At 44.5% G+C, this 25,000-nt stretch overlaps 47 non-coding genes across 47 annotated transcripts; all 47 read left to right on the top strand.

Annotated features, from left to right (window-relative positions):
• The first annotated feature begins 31 nt into the window (after positions 1 to 31).
• TRNAA-UGC (transfer RNA alanine (anticodon UGC)) lies at positions 32 to 103 on the top strand. The gene has a single exon. It is a non-coding gene; the product is annotated as a tRNA-Ala (tRNA).
• A 768-nt stretch (positions 104 to 871) lies between these two features.
• On the top strand, positions 872 to 957 carry TRNAY-GUA (transfer RNA tyrosine (anticodon GUA)). The gene is given in 2 exon segments: positions 872 to 908; positions 922 to 957. It is a non-coding gene; the product is annotated as a tRNA-Tyr (tRNA).
• Positions 958 to 1,086: 129 nt separating this feature from the next.
• Positions 1,087 to 1,158, top strand: TRNAA-CGC (transfer RNA alanine (anticodon CGC)). The gene has a single exon. It is a non-coding gene; the product is annotated as a tRNA-Ala (tRNA).
• A 429-nt stretch (positions 1,159 to 1,587) lies between these two features.
• Positions 1,588 to 1,659, top strand: TRNAA-UGC (transfer RNA alanine (anticodon UGC)). The gene has a single exon. It is a non-coding gene; the product is annotated as a tRNA-Ala (tRNA).
• Positions 1,660 to 2,427: 768 nt separating this feature from the next.
• On the top strand, positions 2,428 to 2,513 carry TRNAY-GUA (transfer RNA tyrosine (anticodon GUA)). Its single transcript is given in 2 exon segments — positions 2,428 to 2,464; positions 2,478 to 2,513. It is a non-coding gene; the product is annotated as a tRNA-Tyr (tRNA).
• A 129-nt stretch (positions 2,514 to 2,642) lies between these two features.
• TRNAA-CGC (transfer RNA alanine (anticodon CGC)) lies at positions 2,643 to 2,714 on the top strand. Its single transcript has one exon. It is a non-coding gene; the product is annotated as a tRNA-Ala (tRNA).
• A 429-nt stretch (positions 2,715 to 3,143) lies between these two features.
• On the top strand, positions 3,144 to 3,215 carry TRNAA-UGC (transfer RNA alanine (anticodon UGC)). The gene has a single exon. It is a non-coding gene; the product is annotated as a tRNA-Ala (tRNA).
• Positions 3,216 to 3,983: 768 nt separating this feature from the next.
• On the top strand, positions 3,984 to 4,069 carry TRNAY-GUA (transfer RNA tyrosine (anticodon GUA)). Its single transcript is given in 2 exon segments — positions 3,984 to 4,020; positions 4,034 to 4,069. It is a non-coding gene; the product is annotated as a tRNA-Tyr (tRNA).
• A 129-nt stretch (positions 4,070 to 4,198) lies between these two features.
• On the top strand, positions 4,199 to 4,270 carry TRNAA-CGC (transfer RNA alanine (anticodon CGC)). The gene has a single exon. It is a non-coding gene; the product is annotated as a tRNA-Ala (tRNA).
• A 429-nt stretch (positions 4,271 to 4,699) lies between these two features.
• TRNAA-UGC (transfer RNA alanine (anticodon UGC)) lies at positions 4,700 to 4,771 on the top strand. The gene has a single exon. It is a non-coding gene; the product is annotated as a tRNA-Ala (tRNA).
• Positions 4,772 to 5,539: 768 nt separating this feature from the next.
• TRNAY-GUA (transfer RNA tyrosine (anticodon GUA)) lies at positions 5,540 to 5,625 on the top strand. The gene is given in 2 exon segments: positions 5,540 to 5,576; positions 5,590 to 5,625. It is a non-coding gene; the product is annotated as a tRNA-Tyr (tRNA).
• Positions 5,626 to 5,754: 129 nt separating this feature from the next.
• On the top strand, positions 5,755 to 5,826 carry TRNAA-CGC (transfer RNA alanine (anticodon CGC)). Its single transcript has one exon. It is a non-coding gene; the product is annotated as a tRNA-Ala (tRNA).
• Positions 5,827 to 6,255: 429 nt separating this feature from the next.
• On the top strand, positions 6,256 to 6,327 carry TRNAA-UGC (transfer RNA alanine (anticodon UGC)). The gene has a single exon. It is a non-coding gene; the product is annotated as a tRNA-Ala (tRNA).
• Positions 6,328 to 7,095: 768 nt separating this feature from the next.
• Positions 7,096 to 7,181, top strand: TRNAY-GUA (transfer RNA tyrosine (anticodon GUA)). Its single transcript is given in 2 exon segments — positions 7,096 to 7,132; positions 7,146 to 7,181. It is a non-coding gene; the product is annotated as a tRNA-Tyr (tRNA).
• Positions 7,182 to 7,310: 129 nt separating this feature from the next.
• On the top strand, positions 7,311 to 7,382 carry TRNAA-CGC (transfer RNA alanine (anticodon CGC)). The gene has a single exon. It is a non-coding gene; the product is annotated as a tRNA-Ala (tRNA).
• Positions 7,383 to 7,811: 429 nt separating this feature from the next.
• TRNAA-UGC (transfer RNA alanine (anticodon UGC)) lies at positions 7,812 to 7,883 on the top strand. The gene has a single exon. It is a non-coding gene; the product is annotated as a tRNA-Ala (tRNA).
• Positions 7,884 to 8,651: 768 nt separating this feature from the next.
• On the top strand, positions 8,652 to 8,737 carry TRNAY-GUA (transfer RNA tyrosine (anticodon GUA)). The gene is given in 2 exon segments: positions 8,652 to 8,688; positions 8,702 to 8,737. It is a non-coding gene; the product is annotated as a tRNA-Tyr (tRNA).
• Positions 8,738 to 8,866: 129 nt separating this feature from the next.
• TRNAA-CGC (transfer RNA alanine (anticodon CGC)) lies at positions 8,867 to 8,938 on the top strand. Its single transcript has one exon. It is a non-coding gene; the product is annotated as a tRNA-Ala (tRNA).
• Positions 8,939 to 9,367: 429 nt separating this feature from the next.
• Positions 9,368 to 9,439, top strand: TRNAA-UGC (transfer RNA alanine (anticodon UGC)). Its single transcript has one exon. It is a non-coding gene; the product is annotated as a tRNA-Ala (tRNA).
• A 768-nt stretch (positions 9,440 to 10,207) lies between these two features.
• TRNAY-GUA (transfer RNA tyrosine (anticodon GUA)) lies at positions 10,208 to 10,293 on the top strand. Its single transcript is given in 2 exon segments — positions 10,208 to 10,244; positions 10,258 to 10,293. It is a non-coding gene; the product is annotated as a tRNA-Tyr (tRNA).
• A 129-nt stretch (positions 10,294 to 10,422) lies between these two features.
• On the top strand, positions 10,423 to 10,494 carry TRNAA-CGC (transfer RNA alanine (anticodon CGC)). The gene has a single exon. It is a non-coding gene; the product is annotated as a tRNA-Ala (tRNA).
• A 1,269-nt stretch (positions 10,495 to 11,763) lies between these two features.
• TRNAY-GUA (transfer RNA tyrosine (anticodon GUA)) lies at positions 11,764 to 11,849 on the top strand. The gene is given in 2 exon segments: positions 11,764 to 11,800; positions 11,814 to 11,849. It is a non-coding gene; the product is annotated as a tRNA-Tyr (tRNA).
• A 129-nt stretch (positions 11,850 to 11,978) lies between these two features.
• On the top strand, positions 11,979 to 12,050 carry TRNAA-CGC (transfer RNA alanine (anticodon CGC)). Its single transcript has one exon. It is a non-coding gene; the product is annotated as a tRNA-Ala (tRNA).
• Positions 12,051 to 13,319: 1,269 nt separating this feature from the next.
• TRNAY-GUA (transfer RNA tyrosine (anticodon GUA)) lies at positions 13,320 to 13,405 on the top strand. Its single transcript is given in 2 exon segments — positions 13,320 to 13,356; positions 13,370 to 13,405. It is a non-coding gene; the product is annotated as a tRNA-Tyr (tRNA).
• Positions 13,406 to 13,534: 129 nt separating this feature from the next.
• Positions 13,535 to 13,606, top strand: TRNAA-CGC (transfer RNA alanine (anticodon CGC)). The gene has a single exon. It is a non-coding gene; the product is annotated as a tRNA-Ala (tRNA).
• A 429-nt stretch (positions 13,607 to 14,035) lies between these two features.
• Positions 14,036 to 14,107, top strand: TRNAA-UGC (transfer RNA alanine (anticodon UGC)). Its single transcript has one exon. It is a non-coding gene; the product is annotated as a tRNA-Ala (tRNA).
• A 768-nt stretch (positions 14,108 to 14,875) lies between these two features.
• Positions 14,876 to 14,961, top strand: TRNAY-GUA (transfer RNA tyrosine (anticodon GUA)). Its single transcript is given in 2 exon segments — positions 14,876 to 14,912; positions 14,926 to 14,961. It is a non-coding gene; the product is annotated as a tRNA-Tyr (tRNA).
• Positions 14,962 to 15,090: 129 nt separating this feature from the next.
• On the top strand, positions 15,091 to 15,162 carry TRNAA-CGC (transfer RNA alanine (anticodon CGC)). Its single transcript has one exon. It is a non-coding gene; the product is annotated as a tRNA-Ala (tRNA).
• A 429-nt stretch (positions 15,163 to 15,591) lies between these two features.
• Positions 15,592 to 15,663, top strand: TRNAA-UGC (transfer RNA alanine (anticodon UGC)). Its single transcript has one exon. It is a non-coding gene; the product is annotated as a tRNA-Ala (tRNA).
• Positions 15,664 to 16,431: 768 nt separating this feature from the next.
• On the top strand, positions 16,432 to 16,517 carry TRNAY-GUA (transfer RNA tyrosine (anticodon GUA)). The gene is given in 2 exon segments: positions 16,432 to 16,468; positions 16,482 to 16,517. It is a non-coding gene; the product is annotated as a tRNA-Tyr (tRNA).
• Positions 16,518 to 16,646: 129 nt separating this feature from the next.
• On the top strand, positions 16,647 to 16,718 carry TRNAA-CGC (transfer RNA alanine (anticodon CGC)). Its single transcript has one exon. It is a non-coding gene; the product is annotated as a tRNA-Ala (tRNA).
• A 429-nt stretch (positions 16,719 to 17,147) lies between these two features.
• Positions 17,148 to 17,219, top strand: TRNAA-UGC (transfer RNA alanine (anticodon UGC)). The gene has a single exon. It is a non-coding gene; the product is annotated as a tRNA-Ala (tRNA).
• Positions 17,220 to 17,987: 768 nt separating this feature from the next.
• Positions 17,988 to 18,073, top strand: TRNAY-GUA (transfer RNA tyrosine (anticodon GUA)). The gene is given in 2 exon segments: positions 17,988 to 18,024; positions 18,038 to 18,073. It is a non-coding gene; the product is annotated as a tRNA-Tyr (tRNA).
• Positions 18,074 to 18,202: 129 nt separating this feature from the next.
• On the top strand, positions 18,203 to 18,274 carry TRNAA-CGC (transfer RNA alanine (anticodon CGC)). Its single transcript has one exon. It is a non-coding gene; the product is annotated as a tRNA-Ala (tRNA).
• Positions 18,275 to 18,703: 429 nt separating this feature from the next.
• Positions 18,704 to 18,775, top strand: TRNAA-UGC (transfer RNA alanine (anticodon UGC)). The gene has a single exon. It is a non-coding gene; the product is annotated as a tRNA-Ala (tRNA).
• A 768-nt stretch (positions 18,776 to 19,543) lies between these two features.
• On the top strand, positions 19,544 to 19,629 carry TRNAY-GUA (transfer RNA tyrosine (anticodon GUA)). The gene is given in 2 exon segments: positions 19,544 to 19,580; positions 19,594 to 19,629. It is a non-coding gene; the product is annotated as a tRNA-Tyr (tRNA).
• Positions 19,630 to 19,758: 129 nt separating this feature from the next.
• TRNAA-CGC (transfer RNA alanine (anticodon CGC)) lies at positions 19,759 to 19,830 on the top strand. The gene has a single exon. It is a non-coding gene; the product is annotated as a tRNA-Ala (tRNA).
• A 429-nt stretch (positions 19,831 to 20,259) lies between these two features.
• TRNAA-UGC (transfer RNA alanine (anticodon UGC)) lies at positions 20,260 to 20,331 on the top strand. The gene has a single exon. It is a non-coding gene; the product is annotated as a tRNA-Ala (tRNA).
• A 768-nt stretch (positions 20,332 to 21,099) lies between these two features.
• Positions 21,100 to 21,185, top strand: TRNAY-GUA (transfer RNA tyrosine (anticodon GUA)). The gene is given in 2 exon segments: positions 21,100 to 21,136; positions 21,150 to 21,185. It is a non-coding gene; the product is annotated as a tRNA-Tyr (tRNA).
• A 129-nt stretch (positions 21,186 to 21,314) lies between these two features.
• TRNAA-CGC (transfer RNA alanine (anticodon CGC)) lies at positions 21,315 to 21,386 on the top strand. The gene has a single exon. It is a non-coding gene; the product is annotated as a tRNA-Ala (tRNA).
• A 429-nt stretch (positions 21,387 to 21,815) lies between these two features.
• TRNAA-UGC (transfer RNA alanine (anticodon UGC)) lies at positions 21,816 to 21,887 on the top strand. The gene has a single exon. It is a non-coding gene; the product is annotated as a tRNA-Ala (tRNA).
• A 768-nt stretch (positions 21,888 to 22,655) lies between these two features.
• Positions 22,656 to 22,741, top strand: TRNAY-GUA (transfer RNA tyrosine (anticodon GUA)). Its single transcript is given in 2 exon segments — positions 22,656 to 22,692; positions 22,706 to 22,741. It is a non-coding gene; the product is annotated as a tRNA-Tyr (tRNA).
• A 129-nt stretch (positions 22,742 to 22,870) lies between these two features.
• Positions 22,871 to 22,942, top strand: TRNAA-CGC (transfer RNA alanine (anticodon CGC)). The gene has a single exon. It is a non-coding gene; the product is annotated as a tRNA-Ala (tRNA).
• A 429-nt stretch (positions 22,943 to 23,371) lies between these two features.
• On the top strand, positions 23,372 to 23,443 carry TRNAA-UGC (transfer RNA alanine (anticodon UGC)). Its single transcript has one exon. It is a non-coding gene; the product is annotated as a tRNA-Ala (tRNA).
• Positions 23,444 to 24,211: 768 nt separating this feature from the next.
• TRNAY-GUA (transfer RNA tyrosine (anticodon GUA)) lies at positions 24,212 to 24,297 on the top strand. Its single transcript is given in 2 exon segments — positions 24,212 to 24,248; positions 24,262 to 24,297. It is a non-coding gene; the product is annotated as a tRNA-Tyr (tRNA).
• Positions 24,298 to 24,426: 129 nt separating this feature from the next.
• On the top strand, positions 24,427 to 24,498 carry TRNAA-CGC (transfer RNA alanine (anticodon CGC)). The gene has a single exon. It is a non-coding gene; the product is annotated as a tRNA-Ala (tRNA).
• Positions 24,499 to 24,927: 429 nt separating this feature from the next.
• Positions 24,928 to 24,999, top strand: TRNAA-UGC (transfer RNA alanine (anticodon UGC)). Its single transcript has one exon. It is a non-coding gene; the product is annotated as a tRNA-Ala (tRNA).
• The last annotated feature ends 1 nt before the right edge of the window (position 25,000 follows it).

The following is a 25,000-nucleotide window of genomic DNA, read 5'->3' as shown; positions in this document are numbered from 1 at the left end:
TTCCAATCATACAGTCAAACCTTGCAGAAGTGGGGATGTAGCTCAGTGGTAGAGCGCATGCTTTGCATGTATGAGGCCCCGGGTTCAATCCCCGGCATCTCCAGACTTTTGCCATGCTTACCTTGGATTTTGGGCCGAAAGCTAGGCTGGCATCATGATGAAGGAAGAGATATGTCCTCCAACCGGGATGAGGACCCCGCTTAATCTGTCAGACGTTTGCCTTGAAAAATCCCATGAAATGGGGCTATCTCATTTTTGATGATTATAGATCAAAAGAATCCTACTTGTTGAAGACATCAAAGTGATGATTCATCTTGACAACCATAATGCTTTGATGATAGAAATCTGTCGCATCTCTCTTGATCATTGGTAAGGGTTCTTCTTCTAAACCAGAGACTCTTTACAGTAGCTTTTAGAAAAACGGAATATTTTGTTTATCTCAATCACCTTCAATCTACAGATTTTTCCGTTCTCTTTCCTTTTGAAAATGCATCCAAAATGCACGTTCTTGATGCTGGGTGCGTAGTAATGACTCCCATAACTTTCTGTCATTTCTTTCATGGTTCCGCGCAGCCATCCATTTGCCACCAATGCTGCCCAAGGTCTTTGTATCAAAGTTCCTTTCCTTTCTGTAAAATTGAAATTTGGAGCACCCCTGCTTATCCCCAAGCCAAGACAGAACATGAACTTTGGTCTGAAATCCTCCTTTGGGGTGATAAGACGTACCTTACAGTGTGCTCTAAGAACTGGTGACTTTGAGAGGGAGCTGCAGGTAATGTTCATGATTTTCATCGATCTGCTCCTGATCCCCACCCCCACAACCTTTCTTGAGCGAGAGATAATTACAGCGCTGAAAGATACTTCAGCCACTCCTTCGATAGCTCAGTTGGTAGAGCGGAGGACTGTAGCATAAAGTCAGACATCCTTAGGTCGCTGGTTCAAATCCGGCTCGAAGGATTTTTTGCTTCGATTTCCATATATTTCACTTTTATTCAAACAATACCTTCCATTGATTATGATCGAGACTTTGCAGTCCCTGGGTTTCAGGGATTCCTTGCATCCATCAAACAGCTCGAGGGCAAAAGTGGGGATGTAGCTCAGTGGTAGAGCGCATGCTTCGCATGTATGAGGTCCCGGGTTCAATCCCCGGCATCTCCAGGAGCCTCTGTTCCTTATCTTGGCTTTTTTCCAGAAGGCTAGCCTGCCATCATGCAGAAAGAAGAAGTTTGTCATGCAGTTGGGGTGAGAGCCCCACTTAAATAGTCAGACATTTGCTTTGGAAAAATCTTTGAACTAGGCATAGTTTGCGCATTTCAAGAAAATCGGAGAATTTTGCATTCCAAAAGAAGGAAATAAATGCCCTCTCTGAGGATCGAACTCAGGACCTTCAGATTATGAGACTGACGCGCTGCCTACTGCGCTAAGAAGACTGTATATAGGCATCTGTACATAAGACCATGAAGATCATCCAGGTACAAGGCTGAAGGATTTTCCTGACTGACATTGTATACTGCAGAGTCGAATGGGGTGATGTGGCCGTCGGTTCAATGCAGGGTTTCCAATCATACAGTCAAACCTTGCAGAAGTGGGGATGTAGCTCAGTGGTAGAGCGCATGCTTTGCATGTATGAGGCCCCGGGTTCAATCCCCGGCATCTCCAGACTTTTGCCATGCTTACCTTGGATTTTGGGCCGAAAGCTAGGCTGGCATCATGATGAAGGAAGAGATATGTCCTCCAACCGGGATGAGGACCCCGCTTAATCTGTCAGACGTTTGCCTTGAAAAATCCCATGAAATGGGGCTATCTCATTTTTGATGATTATAGATCAAAAGAATCCTACTTGTTGAAGACATCAAAGTGATGATTCATCTTGACAACCATAATGCTTTGATGATAGAAATCTGTCGCATCTCTCTTGATCATTGGTAAGGGTTCTTCTTCTAAACCAGAGACTCTTTACAGTAGCTTTTAGAAAAACGGAATATTTTGTTTATCTCAATCACCTTCAATCTACAGATTTTTCCGTTCTCTTTCCTTTTGAAAATGCATCCAAAATGCACGTTCTTGATGCTGGGTGCGTAGTAATGACTCCCATAACTTTCTGTCATTTCTTTCATGGTTCCGCGCAGCCATCCATTTGCCACCAATGCTGCCCAAGGTCTTTGTATCAAAGTTCCTTTCCTTTCTGTAAAATTGAAATTTGGAGCACCCCTGCTTATCCCCAAGCCAAGACAGAACATGAACTTTGGTCTGAAATCCTCCTTTGGGGTGATAAGACGTACCTTACAGTGTGCTCTAAGAACTGGTGACTTTGAGAGGGAGCTGCAGGTAATGTTCATGATTTTCATCGATCTGCTCCTGATCCCCACCCCCACAACCTTTCTTGAGCGAGAGATAATTACAGCGCTGAAAGATACTTCAGCCACTCCTTCGATAGCTCAGTTGGTAGAGCGGAGGACTGTAGCATAAAGTCAGACATCCTTAGGTCGCTGGTTCAAATCCGGCTCGAAGGATTTTTTGCTTCGATTTCCATATATTTCACTTTTATTCAAACAATACCTTCCATTGATTATGATCGAGACTTTGCAGTCCCTGGGTTTCAGGGATTCCTTGCATCCATCAAACAGCTCGAGGGCAAAAGTGGGGATGTAGCTCAGTGGTAGAGCGCATGCTTCGCATGTATGAGGTCCCGGGTTCAATCCCCGGCATCTCCAGGAGCCTCTGTTCCTTATCTTGGCTTTTTTCCAGAAGGCTAGCCTGCCATCATGCAGAAAGAAGAAGTTTGTCATGCAGTTGGGGTGAGAGCCCCACTTAAATAGTCAGACATTTGCTTTGGAAAAATCTTTGAACTAGGCATAGTTTGCGCATTTCAAGAAAATCGGAGAATTTTGCATTCCAAAAGAAGGAAATAAATGCCCTCTCTGAGGATCGAACTCAGGACCTTCAGATTATGAGACTGACGCGCTGCCTACTGCGCTAAGAAGACTGTATATAGGCATCTGTACATAAGACCATGAAGATCATCCAGGTACAAGGCTGAAGGATTTTCCTGACTGACATTGTATACTGCAGAGTCGAATGGGGTGATGTGGCCGTCGGTTCAATGCAGGGTTTCCAATCATACAGTCAAACCTTGCAGAAGTGGGGATGTAGCTCAGTGGTAGAGCGCATGCTTTGCATGTATGAGGCCCCGGGTTCAATCCCCGGCATCTCCAGACTTTTGCCATGCTTACCTTGGATTTTGGGCCGAAAGCTAGGCTGGCATCATGATGAAGGAAGAGATATGTCCTCCAACCGGGATGAGGACCCCGCTTAATCTGTCAGACGTTTGCCTTGAAAAATCCCATGAAATGGGGCTATCTCATTTTTGATGATTATAGATCAAAAGAATCCTACTTGTTGAAGACATCAAAGTGATGATTCATCTTGACAACCATAATGCTTTGATGATAGAAATCTGTCGCATCTCTCTTGATCATTGGTAAGGGTTCTTCTTCTAAACCAGAGACTCTTTACAGTAGCTTTTAGAAAAACGGAATATTTTGTTTATCTCAATCACCTTCAATCTACAGATTTTTCCGTTCTCTTTCCTTTTGAAAATGCATCCAAAATGCACGTTCTTGATGCTGGGTGCGTAGTAATGACTCCCATAACTTTCTGTCATTTCTTTCATGGTTCCGCGCAGCCATCCATTTGCCACCAATGCTGCCCAAGGTCTTTGTATCAAAGTTCCTTTCCTTTCTGTAAAATTGAAATTTGGAGCACCCCTGCTTATCCCCAAGCCAAGACAGAACATGAACTTTGGTCTGAAATCCTCCTTTGGGGTGATAAGACGTACCTTACAGTGTGCTCTAAGAACTGGTGACTTTGAGAGGGAGCTGCAGGTAATGTTCATGATTTTCATCGATCTGCTCCTGATCCCCACCCCCACAACCTTTCTTGAGCGAGAGATAATTACAGCGCTGAAAGATACTTCAGCCACTCCTTCGATAGCTCAGTTGGTAGAGCGGAGGACTGTAGCATAAAGTCAGACATCCTTAGGTCGCTGGTTCAAATCCGGCTCGAAGGATTTTTTGCTTCGATTTCCATATATTTCACTTTTATTCAAACAATACCTTCCATTGATTATGATCGAGACTTTGCAGTCCCTGGGTTTCAGGGATTCCTTGCATCCATCAAACAGCTCGAGGGCAAAAGTGGGGATGTAGCTCAGTGGTAGAGCGCATGCTTCGCATGTATGAGGTCCCGGGTTCAATCCCCGGCATCTCCAGGAGCCTCTGTTCCTTATCTTGGCTTTTTTCCAGAAGGCTAGCCTGCCATCATGCAGAAAGAAGAAGTTTGTCATGCAGTTGGGGTGAGAGCCCCACTTAAATAGTCAGACATTTGCTTTGGAAAAATCTTTGAACTAGGCATAGTTTGCGCATTTCAAGAAAATCGGAGAATTTTGCATTCCAAAAGAAGGAAATAAATGCCCTCTCTGAGGATCGAACTCAGGACCTTCAGATTATGAGACTGACGCGCTGCCTACTGCGCTAAGAAGACTGTATATAGGCATCTGTACATAAGACCATGAAGATCATCCAGGTACAAGGCTGAAGGATTTTCCTGACTGACATTGTATACTGCAGAGTCGAATGGGGTGATGTGGCCGTCGGTTCAATGCAGGGTTTCCAATCATACAGTCAAACCTTGCAGAAGTGGGGATGTAGCTCAGTGGTAGAGCGCATGCTTTGCATGTATGAGGCCCCGGGTTCAATCCCCGGCATCTCCAGACTTTTGCCATGCTTACCTTGGATTTTGGGCCGAAAGCTAGGCTGGCATCATGATGAAGGAAGAGATATGTCCTCCAACCGGGATGAGGACCCCGCTTAATCTGTCAGACGTTTGCCTTGAAAAATCCCATGAAATGGGGCTATCTCATTTTTGATGATTATAGATCAAAAGAATCCTACTTGTTGAAGACATCAAAGTGATGATTCATCTTGACAACCATAATGCTTTGATGATAGAAATCTGTCGCATCTCTCTTGATCATTGGTAAGGGTTCTTCTTCTAAACCAGAGACTCTTTACAGTAGCTTTTAGAAAAACGGAATATTTTGTTTATCTCAATCACCTTCAATCTACAGATTTTTCCGTTCTCTTTCCTTTTGAAAATGCATCCAAAATGCACGTTCTTGATGCTGGGTGCGTAGTAATGACTCCCATAACTTTCTGTCATTTCTTTCATGGTTCCGCGCAGCCATCCATTTGCCACCAATGCTGCCCAAGGTCTTTGTATCAAAGTTCCTTTCCTTTCTGTAAAATTGAAATTTGGAGCACCCCTGCTTATCCCCAAGCCAAGACAGAACATGAACTTTGGTCTGAAATCCTCCTTTGGGGTGATAAGACGTACCTTACAGTGTGCTCTAAGAACTGGTGACTTTGAGAGGGAGCTGCAGGTAATGTTCATGATTTTCATCGATCTGCTCCTGATCCCCACCCCCACAACCTTTCTTGAGCGAGAGATAATTACAGCGCTGAAAGATACTTCAGCCACTCCTTCGATAGCTCAGTTGGTAGAGCGGAGGACTGTAGCATAAAGTCAGACATCCTTAGGTCGCTGGTTCAAATCCGGCTCGAAGGATTTTTTGCTTCGATTTCCATATCTTTCACTTTTATTCAAACAATACCTTCCATTGATTATGATCGAGACTTTGCAGTCCCTGGGTTTCAGGGATTCCTTGCATCCATCAAACAGCTCGAGTGCAAAAGTGGGGATGTAGCTCAGTGGTAGAGCGCATGCTTCGCATGTATGAGGTCCCGGGTTCAATCCCCGGCATCTCCAGGAGCCTCTGTTCCTTATCTTGGCTTTTTTCCAGAAGGCTAGCCTGCCATCATGCAGAAAGAAGAAGTTTGTCATGCAGTTGGGGTGAGAGCCCCACTTAAATAGTCAGACATTTGCTTTGGAAAAATCTTTGAACTAGGCATAGTTTGCGCATTTCAAGAAAATCGGAGAATTTTGCATTCCAAAAGAAGGAAATAAATGCCCTCTCTGAGGATCGAACTCAGGACCTTCAGATTATGAGACTGACGCGCTGCCTACTGCGCTAAGAAGGCTGTATATAGGCATCTGTACATAAGACCATGAAGATCATCCAGGTACAAGGCTGAAGGATTTTCCTGACTGACATTGTATACTGCAGAGTCGAATGGGGTGATGTGGCCGTCGGTTCAATGCAGGGTTTCCAATCATACAGTCAAACCTTGCAGAAGTGGGGATGTAGCTCAGTGGTAGAGCGCATGCTTTGCATGTATGAGGCCCCGGGTTCAATCCCCGGCATCTCCAGACTTTTGCCATGCTTACCTTGGATTTTGGGCCGAAAGCTAGGCTGGCATCATGATGAAGGAAGAGATATGTCCTCCAACCGGGATGAGGACCCCGCTTAATCTGTCAGACGTTTGCCTTGAAAAATCCCATGAAATGGGGCTATCTCATTTTTGATGATTATAGATCAAAAGAATCCTACTTGTTGAAGACATCAAAGTGATGATTCATCTTGACAACCATAATGCTTTGATGATAGAAATCTGTCGCATCTCTCTTGATCATTGGTAAGGGTTCTTCTTCTAAACCAGAGACTCTTTACAGTAGCTTTTAGAAAAACGGAATATTTTGTTTATCTCAATCACCTTCAATCTACAGATTTTTCCGTTCTCTTTCCTTTTGAAAATGCATCCAAAATGCACGTTCTTGATGCTGGGTGCGTAGTAATGACTCCCATAACTTTCTGTCATTTCTTTCATGGTTCCGCGCAGCCATCCATTTGCCACCAATGCTGCCCAAGGTCTTTGTATCAAAGTTCCTTTCCTTTCTGTAAAATTGAAATTTGGAGCACCCCTGCTTATCCCCAAGCCAAGACAGAACATGAACTTTGGTCTGAAATCCTCCTTTGGGGTGATAAGACGTACCTTACAGTGTGCTCTAAGAACTGGTGACTTTGAGAGGGAGCTGCAGGTAATGTTCATGATTTTCATCGATCTGCTCCTGATCCCCACCCCCACAACCTTTCTTGAGCGAGAGATAATTACAGCGCTGAAAGATACTTCAGCCACTCCTTCGATAGCTCAGTTGGTAGAGCGGAGGACTGTAGCATAAAGTCAGACATCCTTAGGTCGCTGGTTCAAATCCGGCTCGAAGGATTTTTTGCTTCGATTTCCATATATTTCACTTTTATTCAAACAATACCTTCCATTGATTATGATCGAGACTTTGCAGTCCCTGGGTTTCAGGGATTCCTTGCATCCATCAAACAGCTCGAGGGCAAAAGTGGGGATGTAGCTCAGTGGTAGAGCGCATGCTTCGCATGTATGAGGTCCCGGGTTCAATCCCCGGCATCTCCAGGAGCCTCTGTTCCTTATCTTGGCTTTTTTCCAGAAGGCTAGCCTGCCATCATGCAGAAAGAAGAAGTTTGTCATGCAGTTGGGGTGAGAGCCCCACTTAAATAGTCAGACATTTGCTTTGGAAAAATCTTTGAACTAGGCATAGTTTGCGCATTTCAAGAAAATCGGAGAATTTTGCATTCCAAAAGAAGGAAATAAATGCCCTCTCTGAGGATCGAACTCAGGACCTTCAGATTATGAGACTGACGCGCTGCCTACTGCGCTAAGAAGACTGTATATAGGCATCTGTACATAAGACCATGAAGATCATCCAGGTACAAGGCTGAAGGATTTTCCTGACTGACATTGTATACTGCAGAGTCGAATGGGGTGATGTGGCCGTCGGTTCAATGCAGGGTTTCCAATCATACAGTCAAACCTTGCAGAAGTGGGGATGTAGCTCAGTGGTAGAGCGCATGCTTTGCATGTATGAGGCCCCGGGTTCAATCCCCGGCATCTCCAGACTTTTGCCATGCTTACCTTGGATTTTGGGCCGAAAGCTAGGCTGGCATCATGATGAAGGAAGAGATATGTCCTCCAACCGGGATGAGGACCCCGCTTAATCTGTCAGACGTTTGCCTTGAAAAATCCCATGAAATGGGGCTATCTCATTTTTGATGATTATAGATCAAAAGAATCCTACTTGTTGAAGACATCAAAGTGATGATTCATCTTGACAACCATAATGCTTTGATGATAGAAATCTGTCGCATCTCTCTTGATCATTGGTAAGGGTTCTTCTTCTAAACCAGAGACTCTTTACAGTAGCTTTTAGAAAAACGGAATATTTTGTTTATCTCAATCACCTTCAATCTACAGATTTTTCCGTTCTCTTTCCTTTTGAAAATGCATCCAAAATGCACGTTCTTGATGCTGGGTGCGTAGTAATGACTCCCATAACTTTCTGTCATTTCTTTCATGGTTCCGCGCAGCCATCCATTTGCCACCAATGCTGCCCAAGGTCTTTGTATCAAAGTTCCTTTCCTTTCTGTAAAATTGAAATTTGGAGCACCCCTGCTTATCCCCAAGCCAAGACAGAACATGAACTTTGGTCTGAAATCCTCCTTTGGGGTGATAAGACGTACCTTACAGTGTGCTCTAAGAACTGGTGACTTTGAGAGGGAGCTGCAGGTAATGTTCATGATTTTCATCGATCTGCTCCTGATCCCCACCCCCACAACCTTTCTTGAGCGAGAGATAATTACAGCGCTGAAAGATACTTCAGCCACTCCTTCGATAGCTCAGTTGGTAGAGCGGAGGACTGTAGCATAAAGTCAGACATCCTTAGGTCGCTGGTTCAAATCCGGCTCGAAGGATTTTTTGCTTCGATTTCCATATCTTTCACTTTTATTCAAACAATACCTTCCATTGATTATGATCGAGACTTTGCAGTCCCTGGGTTTCAGGGATTCCTTGCATCCATCAAACAGCTCGAGTGCAAAAGTGGGGATGTAGCTCAGTGGTAGAGCGCATGCTTCGCATGTATGAGGTCCCGGGTTCAATCCCCGGCATCTCCAGGAGCCTCTGTTCCTTATCTTGGCTTTTTTCCAGAAGGCTAGCCTGCCATCATGCAGAAAGAAGAAGTTTGTCATGCAGTTGGGGTGAGAGCCCCACTTAAATAGTCAGACATTTGCTTTGGAAAAATCTTTGAACTAGGCATAGTTTGCGCATTTCAAGAAAATCGGAGAATTTTGCATTCCAAAAGAAGGAAATAAATGCCCTCTCTGAGGATCGAACTCAGGACCTTCAGATTATGAGACTGACGCGCTGCCTACTGCGCTAAGAAGGCTGTATATAGGCATCTGTACATAAGACCATGAAGATCATCCAGGTACAAGGCTGAAGGATTTTCCTGACTGACATTGTATACTGCAGAGTCGAATGGGGTGATGTGGCCGTCGGTTCAATGCAGGGTTTCCAATCATACAGTCAAACCTTGCAGAAGTGGGGATGTAGCTCAGTGGTAGAGCGCATGCTTTGCATGTATGAGGCCCCGGGTTCAATCCCCGGCATCTCCAGACTTTTGCCATGCTTACCTTGGATTTTGGGCCGAAAGCTAGGCTGGCATCATGATGAAGGAAGAGATATGTCCTCCAACCGGGATGAGGACCCCGCTTAATCTGTCAGACGTTTGCCTTGAAAAATCCCATGAAATGGGGCTATCTCATTTTTGATGATTATAGATCAAAAGAATCCTACTTGTTGAAGACATCAAAGTGATGATTCATCTTGACAACCATAATGCTTTGATGATAGAAATCTGTCGCATCTCTCTTGATCATTGGTAAGGGTTCTTCTTCTAAACCAGAGACTCTTTACAGTAGCTTTTAGAAAAACGGAATATTTTGTTTATCTCAATCACCTTCAATCTACAGATTTTTCCGTTCTCTTTCCTTTTGAAAATGCATCCAAAATGCACGTTCTTGATGCTGGGTGCGTAGTAATGACTCCCATAACTTTCTGTCATTTCTTTCATGGTTCCGCGCAGCCATCCATTTGCCACCAATGCTGCCCAAGGTCTTTGTATCAAAGTTCCTTTCCTTTCTGTAAAATTGAAATTTGGAGCACCCCTGCTTATCCCCAAGCCAAGACAGAACATGAACTTTGGTCTGAAATCCTCCTTTGGGGTGATAAGACGTACCTTACAGTGTGCTCTAAGAACTGGTGACTTTGAGAGGGAGCTGCAGGTAATGTTCATGATTTTCATCGATCTGCTCCTGATCCCCACCCCCACAACCTTTCTTGAGCGAGAGATAATTACAGCGCTGAAAGATACTTCAGCCACTCCTTCGATAGCTCAGTTGGTAGAGCGGAGGACTGTAGCATAAAGTCAGACATCCTTAGGTCGCTGGTTCAAATCCGGCTCGAAGGATTTTTTGCTTCGATTTCCATATCTTTCACTTTTATTCAAACAATACCTTCCATTGATTATGATCGAGACTTTGCAGTCCCTGGGTTTCAGGGATTCCTTGCATCCATCAAACAGCTCGAGTGCAAAAGTGGGGATGTAGCTCAGTGGTAGAGCGCATGCTTCGCATGTATGAGGTCCCGGGTTCAATCCCCGGCATCTCCAGGAGCCTCTGTTCCTTATCTTGGCTTTTTTCCAGAAGGCTAGCCTGCCATCATGCAGAAAGAAGAAGTTTGTCATGCAGTTGGGGTGAGAGCCCCACTTAAATAGTCAGACATTTGCTTTGGAAAAATCTTTGAACTAGGCATAGTTTGCGCATTTCAAGAAAATCGGAGAATTTTGCATTCCAAAAGAAGGAAATAAATGCCCTCTCTGAGGATCGAACTCAGGACCTTCAGATTATGAGACTGACGCGCTGCCTACTGCGCTAAGAAGGCTGTATATAGGCATCTGTACATAAGACCATGAAGATCATCCAGGTACAAGGCTGAAGGATTTTCCTGACTGACATTGTATACTGCAGAGTCGAATGGGGTGATGTGGCCGTCGGTTCAATGCAGGGTTTCCAATCATACAGTCAAACCTTGCAGAAGTGGGGATGTAGCTCAGTGGTAGAGCGCATGCTTTGCATGTATGAGGCCCCGGGTTCAATCCCTGGCATCTCCAGACTTTTGCCATGCTTACCTTGGATTTTGGGCCGAAAGCTAGGCTGGCATCATGATGAAGGAAGAGATATGTCCTCCAACCGGGATGAGGACCCCGCTTAATCTGTCAGACGTTTGCCTTGAAAAATCCCATGAAATGGGGCTATCTCATTTTTGATGATTATAGATCAAAAGAATCCTACTTGTTGAAGACATCAAAGTGATGATTCATCTTGACAACCATAATGCTTTGATGATAGAAATCTGTCGCATCTCTCTTGATCATTGGTAAGGGTTCTTCTTCTAAACCAGAGACTCTTTACAGTAGCTTTTAGAAAAACGGAATATTTTGTTTATCTCAATCACCTTCAATCTACAGATTTTTCCGTTCTCTTTCCTTTTGAAAATGCATCCAAAATGCACGTTCTTGATGCTGGGTGCGTAGTAATGACTCCCATAACTTTCTGTCATTTCTTTCATGGTTCCGCGCAGCCATCCATTTGCCACCAATGCTGCCCAAGGTCTTTGTATCAAAGTTCCTTTCCTTTCTGTAAAATTGAAATTTGGAGCACCCCTGCTTATCCCCAAGCCAAGACAGAACATGAACTTTGGTCTGAAATCCTCCTTTGGGGTGATAAGACGTACCTTACAGTGTGCTCTAAGAACTGGTGACTTTGAGAGGGAGCTGCAGGTAATGTTCATGATTTTCATCGATCTGCTCCTGATCCCCACCCCCACAACCTTTCTTGAGCGAGAGATAATTACAGCGCTGAAAGATACTTCAGCCACTCCTTCGATAGCTCAGTTGGTAGAGCGGAGGACTGTAGCATAAAGTCAGACATCCTTAGGTCGCTGGTTCAAATCCGGCTCGAAGGATTTTTTGCTTCGATTTCCATATATTTCACTTTTATTCAAACAATACCTTCCATTGATTATGATCGAGACTTTGCAGTCCCTGGGTTTCAGGGATTCCTTGCATCCATCAAACAGCTCGAGGGCAAAAGTGGGGATGTAGCTCAGTGGTAGAGCGCATGCTTCGCATGTATGAGGTCCCGGGTTCAATCCCCGGCATCTCCAGGAGCCTCTGTTCCTTATCTTGGCTTTTTTCCAGAAGGCTAGCCTGCCATCATGCAGAAAGAAGAAGTTTGTCATGCAGTTGGGGTGAGAGCCCCACTTAAATAGTCAGACATTTGCTTTGGAAAAATCTTTGAACTAGGCATAGTTTGCGCATTTCAAGAAAATCGGAGAATTTTGCATTCCAAAAGAAGGAAATAAATGCCCTCTCTGAGGATCGAACTCAGGACCTTCAGATTATGAGACTGACGCGCTGCCTACTGCGCTAAGAAGACTGTATATAGGCATCTGTACATAAGACCATGAAGATCATCCAGGTACAAGGCTGAAGGATTTTCCTGACTGACATTGTATACTGCAGAGTCGAATGGGGTGATGTGGCCGTCGGTTCAATGCAGGGTTTCCAATCATACAGTCAAACCTTGCAGAAGTGGGGATGTAGCTCAGTGGTAGAGCGCATGCTTTGCATGTATGAGGCCCTGGGTTCAATCCCCGGCATCTCCAGACTTTTGCCATGCTTACCTTGGATTTTGGGCCGAAAGCTAGGCTGGCATCATGATGAAGGAAGAGATATGTCCTCCAACCGGGATGAGGACCCCGCTTAATCTGTCAGACGTTTGCCTTGAAAAATCCCATGAAATGGGGCTATCTCATTTTTGATGATTATAGATCAAAAGAATCCTACTTGTTGAAGACATCAAAGTGATGATTCATCTTGACAACCATAATGCTTTGATGATAGAAATCTGTCGCATCTCTCTTGATCATTGGTAAGGGTTCTTCTTCTAAACCAGAGACTCTTTACAGTAGCTTTTAGAAAAACGGAATATTTTGTTTATCTCAATCACCTTCAATCTACAGATTTTTCCGTTCTCTTTCCTTTTGAAAATGCATCCAAAATGCACGTTCTTGATGCTGGGTGCGTAGTAATGACTCCCATAACTTTCTGTCATTTCTTTCATGGTTCCGCGCAGCCATCCATTTGCCACCAATGCTGCCCAAGGTCTTTGTATCAAAGTTCCTTTCCTTTCTGTAAAATTGAAATTTGGAGCACCCCTGCTTATCCCCAAGCCAAGACAGAACATGAACTTTGGTCTGAAATCCTCCTTTGGGGTGATAAGACGTACCTTACAGTGTGCTCTAAGAACTGGTGACTTTGAGAGGGAGCTGCAGGTAATGTTCATGATTTTCATCGATCTGCTCCTGATCCCCACCCCCACAACCTTTCTTGAGCGAGAGATAATTACAGCGCTGAAAGATACTTCAGCCACTCCTTCGATAGCTCAGTTGGTAGAGCGGAGGACTGTAGCATAAAGTCAGACATCCTTAGGTCGCTGGTTCAAATCCGGCTCGAAGGATTTTTTGCTTCGATTTCCATATCTTTCACTTTTATTCAAACAATACCTTCCATTGATTATGATCGAGACTTTGCAGTCCCTGGGTTTCAGGGATTCCTTGCATCCATCAAACAGCTCGAGTGCAAAAGTGGGGATGTAGCTCAGTGGTAGAGCGCATGCTTCGCATGTATGAGGTCCCGGGTTCAATCCCCGGCATCTCCAGGAGCCTCTGTTCCTTATCTTGGCTTTTTTCCAGAAGGCTAGCCTGCCATCATGCAGAAAGAAGAAGTTTGTCATGCAGTTGGGGTGAGAGCCCCACTTAAATAGTCAGACATTTGCTTTGGAAAAATCTTTGAACTAGGCATAGTTTGCGCATTTCAAGAAAATCGGAGAATTTTGCATTCCAAAAGAAGGAAATAAATGCCCTCTCTGAGGATCGAACTCAGGACCTTCAGATTATGAGACTGACGCGCTGCCTACTGCGCTAAGAAGGCTGTATATAGGCATCTGTACATAAGACCATGAAGATCATCCAGGTACAAGGCTGAAGGATTTTCCTGACTGACATTGTATACTGCAGAGTCGAATGGGGTGATGTGGCCGTCGGTTCAATGCAGGGTTTCCAATCATACAGTCAAACCTTGCAGAAGTGGGGATGTAGCTCAGTGGTAGAGCGCATGCTTTGCATGTATGAGGCCCCGGGTTCAATCCCCGGCATCTCCAGACTTTTGCCATGCTTACCTTGGATTTTGGGCCGAAAGCTAGGCTGGCATCATGATGAAGGAAGAGATATGTCCTCCAACCGGGATGAGGACCCCGCTTAATCTGTCAGACGTTTGCCTTGAAAAATCCCATGAAATGGGGCTATCTCATTTTTGATGATTATAGATCAAAAGAATCCTACTTGTTGAAGACATCAAAGTGATGATTCATCTTGACAACCATAATGCTTTGATGATAGAAATCTGTTGCATCTCTCTTGATCATTGGTAAGGGTTCTTCTTCTAAACCAGAGACTCTTTACAGTAGCTTTTAGAAAAACGGAATATTTTGTTTATCTCAATCACCTTCAATCTACAGATTTTTCCGTTCTCTTTCCTTTTGAAAATGCATCCAAAATGCACGTTCTTGATGCTGGGTGCGTAGTAATGACTCCCATAACTTTCTGTCATTTCTTTCATGGTTCCGCGCAGCCATCCATTTGCCACCAATGCTGCCCAAGGTCTTTGTATCAAAGTTCCTTTCCTTTCTGTAAAATTGAAATTTGGAGCACCCCTGCTTATCCCCAAGCCAAGACAGAACATGAACTTTGGTCTGAAATCCTCCTTTGGGGTGATAAGACGTACCTTACAGTGTGCTCTAAGAACTGGTGACTTTGAGAGGGAGCTGCAGGTAATGTTCATGATTTTCATCGATCTGCTCCTGATCCCCACCCCCACAACCTTTCTTGAGCGAGAGATAATTACAGCGCTGAAAGATACTTCAGCCACTCCTTCGATAGCTCAGTTGGTAGAGCGGAGGACTGTAGCATAAAGTCAGACATCCTTAGGTCGCTGGTTCAAATCCGGCTCGAAGGATTTTTTGCTTCGATTTCCATATATTTCACTTTTATTCAAACAATACCTTCCATTGATTATGATCGAGACTTTGCAGTCCCTGGGTTTCAGGGATTCCTTGCATCCATCAAACAGCTCGAGGGCAAAAGTGGGGATGTAGCTCAGTGGTAGAGCGCATGCTTCGCATGTATGAGGTCCCGGGTTCAATCCCCGGCATCTCCAGGAGCCTCTGTTCCTTATCTTGGCTTTTTTCCAGAAGGCTAGCCTGCCATCATGCAGAAAGAAGAAGTTTGTCATGCAGTTGGGGTGAGAGCCCCACTTAAATAGTCAGACATTTGCTTTGGAAAAATCTTTGAACTAGGCATAGTTTGCGCATTTCAAGAAAATCGGAGAATTTTGCATTCCAAAAGAAGGAAATAAATGCCCTCTCTGAGGATCGAACTCAGGACCTTCAGATTATGAGACTGACGCGCTGCCTACTGCGCTAAGAAGACTGTATATAGGCATCTGTACATAAGACCATGAAGATCATCCAGGTACAAGGCTGAAGGATTTTCCTGACTGACATTGTATACTGCAGAGTCGAATGGGGTGATGTGGCCGTCGGTTCAATGCAGGGTTTCCAATCATACAGTCAAACCTTGCAGAAGTGGGGATGTAGCTCAGTGGTAGAGCGCATGCTTTGCATGTATGAGGCCCCGGGTTCAATCCCCGGCATCTCCAGACTTTTGCCATGCTTACCTTGGATTTTGGGCCGAAAGCTAGGCTGGCATCATGATGAAGGAAGAGATATGTCCTCCAACCGGGATGAGGACCCCGCTTAATCTGTCAGACGTTTGCCTTGAAAAATCCCATGAAATGGGGCTATCTCATTTTTGATGATTATAGATCAAAAGAATCCTACTTGTTGAAGACATCAAAGTGATGATTCATCTTGACAACCATAATGCTTTGATGATAGAAATCTGTCGCATCTCTCTTGATCATTGGTAAGGGTTCTTCTTCTAAACCAGAGACTCTTTACAGTAGCTTTTAGAAAAACGGAATATTTTGTTTATCTCAATCACCTTCAATCTACAGATTTTTCCGTTCTCTTTCCTTTTGAAAATGCATCCAAAATGCACGTTCTTGATGCTGGGTGCGTAGTAATGACTCCCATAACTTTCTGTCATTTCTTTCATGGTTCCGCGCAGCCATCCATTTGCCACCAATGCTGCCCAAGGTCTTTGTATCAAAGTTCCTTTCCTTTCTGTAAAATTGAAATTTGGAGCACCCCTGCTTATCCCCAAGCCAAGACAGAACATGAACTTTGGTCTGAAATCCTCCTTTGGGGTGATAAGACGTACCTTACAGTGTGCTCTAAGAACTGGTGACTTTGAGAGGGAGCTGCAGGTAATGTTCATGATTTTCATCGATCTGCTCCTGATCCCCACCCCCACAACCTTTCTTGAGCGAGAGATAATTACAGCGCTGAAAGATACTTCAGCCACTCCTTCGATAGCTCAGTTGGTAGAGCGGAGGACTGTAGCATAAAGTCAGACATCCTTAGGTCGCTGGTTCAAATCCGGCTCGAAGGATTTTTTGCTTCGATTTCCATATCTTTCACTTTTATTCAAACAATACCTTCCATTGATTATGATCGAGACTTTGCAGTCCCTGGGTTTCAGGGATTCCTTGCATCCATCAAACAGCTCGAGTGCAAAAGTGGGGATGTAGCTCAGTGGTAGAGCGCATGCTTCGCATGTATGAGGTCCCGGGTTCAATCCCCGGCATCTCCAGGAGCCTCTGTTCCTTATCTTGGCTTTTTTCCAGAAGGCTAGCCTGCCATCATGCAGAAAGAAGAAGTTTGTCATGCAGTTGGGGTGAGAGCCCCACTTAAATAGTCAGACATTTGCTTTGGAAAAATCTTTGAACTAGGCATAGTTTGCGCATTTCAAGAAAATCGGAGAATTTTGCATTCCAAAAGAAGGAAATAAATGCCCTCTCTGAGGATCGAACTCAGGACCTTCAGATTATGAGACTGACGCGCTGCCTACTGCGCTAAGAAGGCTGTATATAGGCATCTGTACATAAGACCATGAAGATCATCCAGGTACAAGGCTGAAGGATTTTCCTGACTGACATTGTATACTGCAGAGTCGAATGGGGTGATGTGGCCGTCGGTTCAATGCAGGGTTTCCAATCATACAGTCAAACCTTGCAGAAGTGGGGATGTAGCTCAGTGGTAGAGCGCATGCTTTGCATGTATGAGGCCCCGGGTTCAATCCCCGGCATCTCCAGACTTTTGCCATGCTTACCTTGGATTTTGGGCCGAAAGCTAGGCTGGCATCATGATGAAGGAAGAGATATGTCCTCCAACCGGGATGAGGACCCCGCTTAATCTGTCAGACGTTTGCCTTGAAAAATCCCATGAAATGGGGCTATCTCATTTTTGATGATTATAGATCAAAAGAATCCTACTTGTTGAAGACATCAAAGTGATGATTCATCTTGACAACCATAATGCTTTGATGATAGAAATCTGTTGCATCTCTCTTGATCATTGGTAAGGGTTCTTCTTCTAAACCAGAGACTCTTTACAGTAGCTTTTAGAAAAACTGAATATTTTGTTTATCTCAATCACCTTCAATCTACAGATTTTTCCGTTCTCTTTCCTTTTGAAAATGCATCCAAAATGCACGTTCTTGATGCTGGGTGCGTAGTAATGACTCCCATAACTTTCTGTCATTTCTTTCATGGTTCCGCGCAGCCATCCATTTGCCACCAATGCTGCCCAAGGTCTTTGTATCAAAGTTCCTTTCCTTTCTGTAAAATTGAAATTTGGAGCACCCCTGCTTATCCCCAAGCCAAGACAGAACATGAACTTTGGTCTGAAATCCTCCTTTGGGGTGATAAGACGTACCTTACAGTGTGCTCTAAGAACTGGTGACTTTGAGAGGGAGCTGCAGGTAATGTTCATGATTTTCATCGATCTGCTCCTGATCCCCACCCCCACAACCTTTCTTGAGCGAGAGATAATTACAGCGCTGAAAGATACTTCAGCCACTCCTTCGATAGCTCAGTTGGTAGAGCGGAGGACTGTAGCATAAAGTCAGACATCCTTAGGTCGCTGGTTCAAATCCGGCTCGAAGGATTTTTTGCTTCGATTTCCATATATTTCACTTTTATTCAAACAATACCTTCCATTGATTATGATCGAGACTTTGCAGTCCCTGGGTTTCAGGGATTCCTTGCATCCATCAAACAGCTCGAGGGCAAAAGTGGGGATGTAGCTCAGTGGTAGAGCGCATGCTTCGCATGTATGAGGTCCCGGGTTCAATCCCCGGCATCTCCAGGAGCCTCTGTTCCTTATCTTGGCTTTTTTCCAGAAGGCTAGCCTGCCATCATGCAGAAAGAAGAAGTTTGTCATGCAGTTGGGGTGAGAGCCCCACTTAAATAGTCAGACATTTGCTTTGGAAAAATCTTTGAACTAGGCATAGTTTGCGCATTTCAAGAAAATCGGAGAATTTTGCATTCCAAAAGAAGGAAATAAATGCCCTCTCTGAGGATCGAACTCAGGACCTTCAGATTATGAGACTGACGCGCTGCCTACTGCGCTAAGAAGGCTGTATATAGGCATCTGTACATAAGACCATGAAGATCATCCAGGTACAAGGCTGAAGGATTTTCCTGACTGACATTGTATACTGCAGAGTCGAATGGGGTGATGTGGCCGTCGGTTCAATGCAGGGTTTCCAATCATACAGTCAAACCTTGCAGAAGTGGGGATGTAGCTCAGTGGTAGAGCGCATGCTTTGCATGTATGAGGCCCCGGGTTCAATCCCCGGCATCTCCAGACTTTTGCCATGCTTACCTTGGATTTTGGGCCGAAAGCTAGGCTGGCATCATGATGAAGGAAGAGATATGTCCTCCAACCGGGATGAGGACCCCGCTTAATCTGTCAGACGTTTGCCTTGAAAAATCCCATGAAATGGGGCTATCTCATTTTTGATGATTATAGATCAAAAGAATCCTACTTGTTGAAGACATCAAAGTGATGATTCATCTTGACAACCATAATGCTTTGATGATAGAAATCTGTCGCATCTCTCTTGATCATTGGTAAGGGTTCTTCTTCTAAACCAGAGACTCTTTACAGTAGCTTTTAGAAAAACGGAATATTTTGTTTATCTCAATCACCTTCAATCTACAGATTTTTCCGTTCTCTTTCCTTTTGAAAATGCATCCAAAATGCACGTTCTTGATGCTGGGTGCGTAGTAATGACTCCCATAACTTTCTGTCATTTCTTTCATGGTTCCGCGCAGCCATCCATTTGCCACCAATGCTGCCCAAGGTCTTTGTATCAAAGTTCCTTTCCTTTCTGTAAAATTGAAATTTGGAGCACCCCTGCTTATCCCCAAGCCAAGACAGAACATGAACTTTGGTCTGAAATCCTCCTTTGGGGTGATAAGACGTACCTTACAGTGTGCTCTAAGAACTGGTGACTTTGAGAGGGAGCTGCAGGTAATGTTCATGATTTTCATCGATCTGCTCCTGATCCCCACCCCCACAACCTTTCTTGAGCGAGAGATAATTACAGCGCTGAAAGATACTTCAGCCACTCCTTCGATAGCTCAGTTGGTAGAGCGGAGGACTGTAGCATAAAGTCAGACATCCTTAGGTCGCTGGTTCAAATCCGGCTCGAAGGATTTTTTGCTTCGATTTCCATATCTTTCACTTTTATTCAAACAATACCTTCCATTGATTATGATCGAGACTTTGCAGTCCCTGGGTTTCAGGGATTCCTTGCATCCATCAAACAGCTCGAGTGCAAAAGTGGGGATGTAGCTCAGTGGTAGAGCGCATGCTTCGCATGTATGAGGTCCCGGGTTCAATCCCCGGCATCTCCAGGAGCCTCTGTTCCTTATCTTGGCTTTTTTCCAGAAGGCTAGCCTGCCATCATGCAGAAAGAAGAAGTTTGTCATGCAGTTGGGGTGAGAGCCCCACTTAAATAGTCAGACATTTGCTTTGGAAAAATCTTTGAACTAGGCATAGTTTGCGCATTTCAAGAAAATCGGAGAATTTTGCATTCCAAAAGAAGGAAATAAATGCCCTCTCTGAGGATCGAACTCAGGACCTTCAGATTATGAGACTGACGCGCTGCCTACTGCGCTAAGAAGGCTGTATATAGGCATCTGTACATAAGACCATGAAGATCATCCAGGTACAAGGCTGAAGGATTTTCCTGACTGACATTGTATACTGCAGAGTCGAATGGGGTGATGTGGCCGTCGGTTCAATGCAGGGTTTCCAATCATACAGTCAAACCTTGCAGAAGTGGGGATGTAGCTCAGTGGTAGAGCGCATGCTTTGCATGTATGAGGCCCCGGGTTCAATCCCCGGCATCTCCAGACTTTTGCCATGCTTACCTTGGATTTTGGGCCGAAAGCTAGGCTGGCATCATGATGAAGGAAGAGATATGTCCTCCAACCGGGATGAGGACCCCGCTTAATCTGTCAGACGTTTGCCTTGAAAAATCCCATGAAATGGGGCTATCTCATTTTTGATGATTATAGATCAAAAGAATCCTACTTGTTGAAGACATCAAAGTGATGATTCATCTTGACAACCATAATGCTTTGATGATAGAAATCTGTTGCATCTCTCTTGATCATTGGTAAGGGTTCTTCTTCTAAACCAGAGACTCTTTACAGTAGCTTTTAGAAAAACGGAATATTTTGTTTATCTCAATCACCTTCAATCTACAGATTTTTCCGTTCTCTTTCCTTTTGAAAATGCATCCAAAATGCACGTTCTTGATGCTGGGTGCGTAGTAATGACTCCCATAACTTTCTGTCATTTCTTTCATGGTTCCGCGCAGCCATCCATTTGCCACCAATGCTGCCCAAGGTCTTTGTATCAAAGTTCCTTTCCTTTCTGTAAAATTGAAATTTGGAGCACCCCTGCTTATCCCCAAGCCAAGACAGAACATGAACTTTGGTCTGAAATCCTCCTTTGGGGTGATAAGACGTACCTTACAGTGTGCTCTAAGAACTGGTGACTTTGAGAGGGAGCTGCAGGTAATGTTCATGATTTTCATCGATCTGCTCCTGATCCCCACCCCCACAACCTTTCTTGAGCGAGAGATAATTACAGCGCTGAAAGATACTTCAGCCACTCCTTCGATAGCTCAGTTGGTAGAGCGGAGGACTGTAGCATAAAGTCAGACATCCTTAGGTCGCTGGTTCAAATCCGGCTCGAAGGATTTTTTGCTTCGATTTCCATATATTTCACTTTTATTCAAACAATACCTTCCATTGATTATGATCGAGACTTTGCAGTCCCTGGGTTTCAGGGATTCCTTGCATCCATCAAACAGCTCGAGGGCAAAAGTGGGGATGTAGCTCAGTGGTAGAGCGCATGCTTCGCATGTATGAGGTCCCGGGTTCAATCCCCGGCATCTCCAGGAGCCTCTGTTCCTTATCTTGGCTTTTTTCCAGAAGGCTAGCCTGCCATCATGCAGAAAGAAGAAGTTTGTCATGCAGTTGGGGTGAGAGCCCCACTTAAATAGTCAGACATTTGCTTTGGAAAAATCTTTGAACTAGGCATAGTTTGCGCATTTCAAGAAAATCGGAGAATTTTGCATTCCAAAAGAAGGAAATAAATGCCCTCTCTGAGGATCGAACTCAGGACCTTCAGATTATGAGACTGACGCGCTGCCTACTGCGCTAAGAAGACTGTATATAGGCATCTGTACATAAGACCATGAAGATCATCCAGGTACAAGGCTGAAGGATTTTCCTGACTGACATTGTATACTGCAGAGTCGAATGGGGTGATGTGGCCGTCGGTTCAATGCAGGGTTTCCAATCATACAGTCAAACCTTGCAGAAGTGGGGATGTAGCTCAGTGGTAGAGCGCATGCTTTGCATGTATGAGGCCCCGGGTTCAATCCCCGGCATCTCCAGACTTTTGCCATGCTTACCTTGGATTTTGGGCCGAAAGCTAGGCTGGCATCATGATGAAGGAAGAGATATGTCCTCCAACCGGGATGAGGACCCCGCTTAATCTGTCAGACGTTTGCCTTGAAAAATCCCATGAAATGGGGCTATCTCATTTTTGATGATTATAGATCAAAAGAATCCTACTTGTTGAAGACATCAAAGTGATGATTCATCTTGACAACCATAATGCTTTGATGATAGAAATCTGTCGCATCTCTCTTGATCATTGGTAAGGGTTCTTCTTCTAAACCAGAGACTCTTTACAGTAGCTTTTAGAAAAACGGAATATTTTGTTTATCTCAATCACCTTCAATCTACAGATTTTTCCGTTCTCTTTCCTTTTGAAAATGCATCCAAAATGCACGTTCTTGATGCTGGGTGCGTAGTAATGACTCCCATAACTTTCTGTCATTTCTTTCATGGTTCCGCGCAGCCATCCATTTGCCACCAATGCTGCCCAAGGTCTTTGTATCAAAGTTCCTTTCCTTTCTGTAAAATTGAAATTTGGAGCACCCCTGCTTATCCCCAAGCCAAGACAGAACATGAACTTTGGTCTGAAATCCTCCTTTGGGGTGATAAGACGTACCTTACAGTGTGCTCTAAGAACTGGTGACTTTGAGAGGGAGCTGCAGGTAATGTTCATGATTTTCATCGATCTGCTCCTGATCCCCACCCCCACAACCTTTCTTGAGCGAGAGATAATTACAGCGCTGAAAGATACTTCAGCCACTCCTTCGATAGCTCAGTTGGTAGAGCGGAGGACTGTAGCATAAAGTCAGACATCCTTAGGTCGCTGGTTCAAATCCGGCTCGAAGGATTTTTTGCTTCGATTTCCATATCTTTCACTTTTATTCAAACAATACCTTCCATTGATTATGATCGAGACTTTGCAGTCCCTGGGTTTCAGGGATTCCTTGCATCCATCAAACAGCTCGAGTGCAAAAGTGGGGATGTAGCTCAGTGGTAGAGCGCATGCTTCGCATGTATGAGGTCCCGGGTTCAATCCCCGGCATCTCCAGGAGCCTCTGTTCCTTATCTTGGCTTTTTTCCAGAAGGCTAGCCTGCCATCATGCAGAAAGAAGAAGTTTGTCATGCAGTTGGGGTGAGAGCCCCACTTAAATAGTCAGACATTTGCTTTGGAAAAATCTTTGAACTAGGCATAGTTTGCGCATTTCAAGAAAATCGGAGAATTTTGCATTCCAAAAGAAGGAAATAAATGCCCTCTCTGAGGATCGAACTCAGGACCTTCAGATTATGAGACTGACGCGCTGCCTACTGCGCTAAGAAGGCTGTATATAGGCATCTGTACATAAGACCATGAAGATCATCCAGGTACAAGGCTGAAGGATTTTCCTGACTGACATTGTATACTGCAGAGTCGAATGGGGTGATGTGGCCGTCGGTTCAATGCAGGGTTTCCAATCATACAGTCAAACCTTGCAGAAGTGGGGATGTAGCTCAGTGGTAGAGCGCATGCTTTGCATGTATGAGGCCCCGGGTTCAATCCCCGGCATCTCCAGACTTTTGCCATGCTTACCTTGGATTTTGGGCCGAAAGCTAGGCTGGCATCATGATGAAGGAAGAGATATGTCCTCCAACCGGGATGAGGACCCCGCTTAATCTGTCAGACGTTTGCCTTGAAAAATCCCATGAAATGGGGCTATCTCATTTTTGATGATTATAGATCAAAAGAATCCTACTTGTTGAAGACATCAAAGTGATGATTCATCTTGACAACCATAATGCTTTGATGATAGAAATCTGTTGCATCTCTCTTGATCATTGGTAAGGGTTCTTCTTCTAAACCAGAGACTCTTTACAGTAGCTTTTAGAAAAACTGAATATTTTGTTTATCTCAATCACCTTCAATCTACAGATTTTTCCGTTCTCTTTCCTTTTGAAAATGCATCCAAAATGCACGTTCTTGATGCTGGGTGCGTAGTAATGACTCCCATAACTTTCTGTCATTTCTTTCATGGTTCCGCGCAGCCATCCATTTGCCACCAATGCTGCCCAAGGTCTTTGTATCAAAGTTCCTTTCCTTTCTGTAAAATTGAAATTTGGAGCACCCCTGCTTATCCCCAAGCCAAGACAGAACATGAACTTTGGTCTGAAATCCTCCTTTGGGGTGATAAGACGTACCTTACAGTGTGCTCTAAGAACTGGTGACTTTGAGAGGGAGCTGCAGGTAATGTTCATGATTTTCATCGATCTGCTCCTGATCCCCACCCCCACAACCTTTCTTGAGCGAGAGATAATTACAGCGCTGAAAGATACTTCAGCCACTCCTTCGATAGCTCAGTTGGTAGAGCGGAGGACTGTAGCATACAGTCAGACATCCTTAGGTCGCTGGTTCAAATCCGGCTCGAAGGATTTTTTGCTTCGATTTCCATATATTTCACTTTTATTCAAACAATACCTTCCATTGATTATGATCGAGACTTTGCAGTCCCTGGGTTTCAGGGATTCCTTGCATCCATCAAACAGCTCGAGGGCAAAAGTGGGGATGTAGCTCAGTGGTAGAGCGCATGCTTCGCATGTATGAGGTCCCGGGTTCAATCCCCGGCATCTCCAGGAGCCTCTGTTCCTTATCTTGGCTTTTTTCCAGAAGGCTAGCCTGCCATCATGCAGAAAGAAGAAGTTTGTCATGCAGTTGGGGTGAGAGCCCCACTTAAATAGTCAGACATTTGCTTTGGAAAAATCTTTGAACTAGGCATAGTTTGCGCATTTCAAGAAAATCGGAGAATTTTGCATTCCAAAAGAAGGAAATAAATGCCCTCTCTGAGGATCGAACTCAGGACCTTCAGATTATGAGACTGACGCGCTGCCTACTGCGCTAAGAAGGCTGTATATAGGCATCTGTACATAAGACCATGAAGATCATCCAGGTACAAGGCTGAAGGATTTTCCTGACTGACATTGTATACTGCAGAGTCGAATGGGGTGATGTGGCCGTCGGTTCAATGCAGGGTTTCCAATCATACAGTCAAACCTTGCAGAAGTGGGGATGTAGCTCAGTGGTAGAGCGCATGCTTTGCATGTATGAGGCCCCGGGTTCAATCCCCGGCATCTCCAG

The sequence above is a fragment of the Triturus cristatus genome, chromosome 4_1, assembly GCF_964204655.1.
Source record: "Triturus cristatus chromosome 4_1, aTriCri1.1, whole genome shotgun sequence".
Classification (NCBI taxonomy): Eukaryota; Metazoa; Chordata; class Amphibia; order Caudata; family Salamandridae; genus Triturus; species Triturus cristatus.
This window is presented reverse-complemented; position numbering and strand designations above follow the sequence as displayed.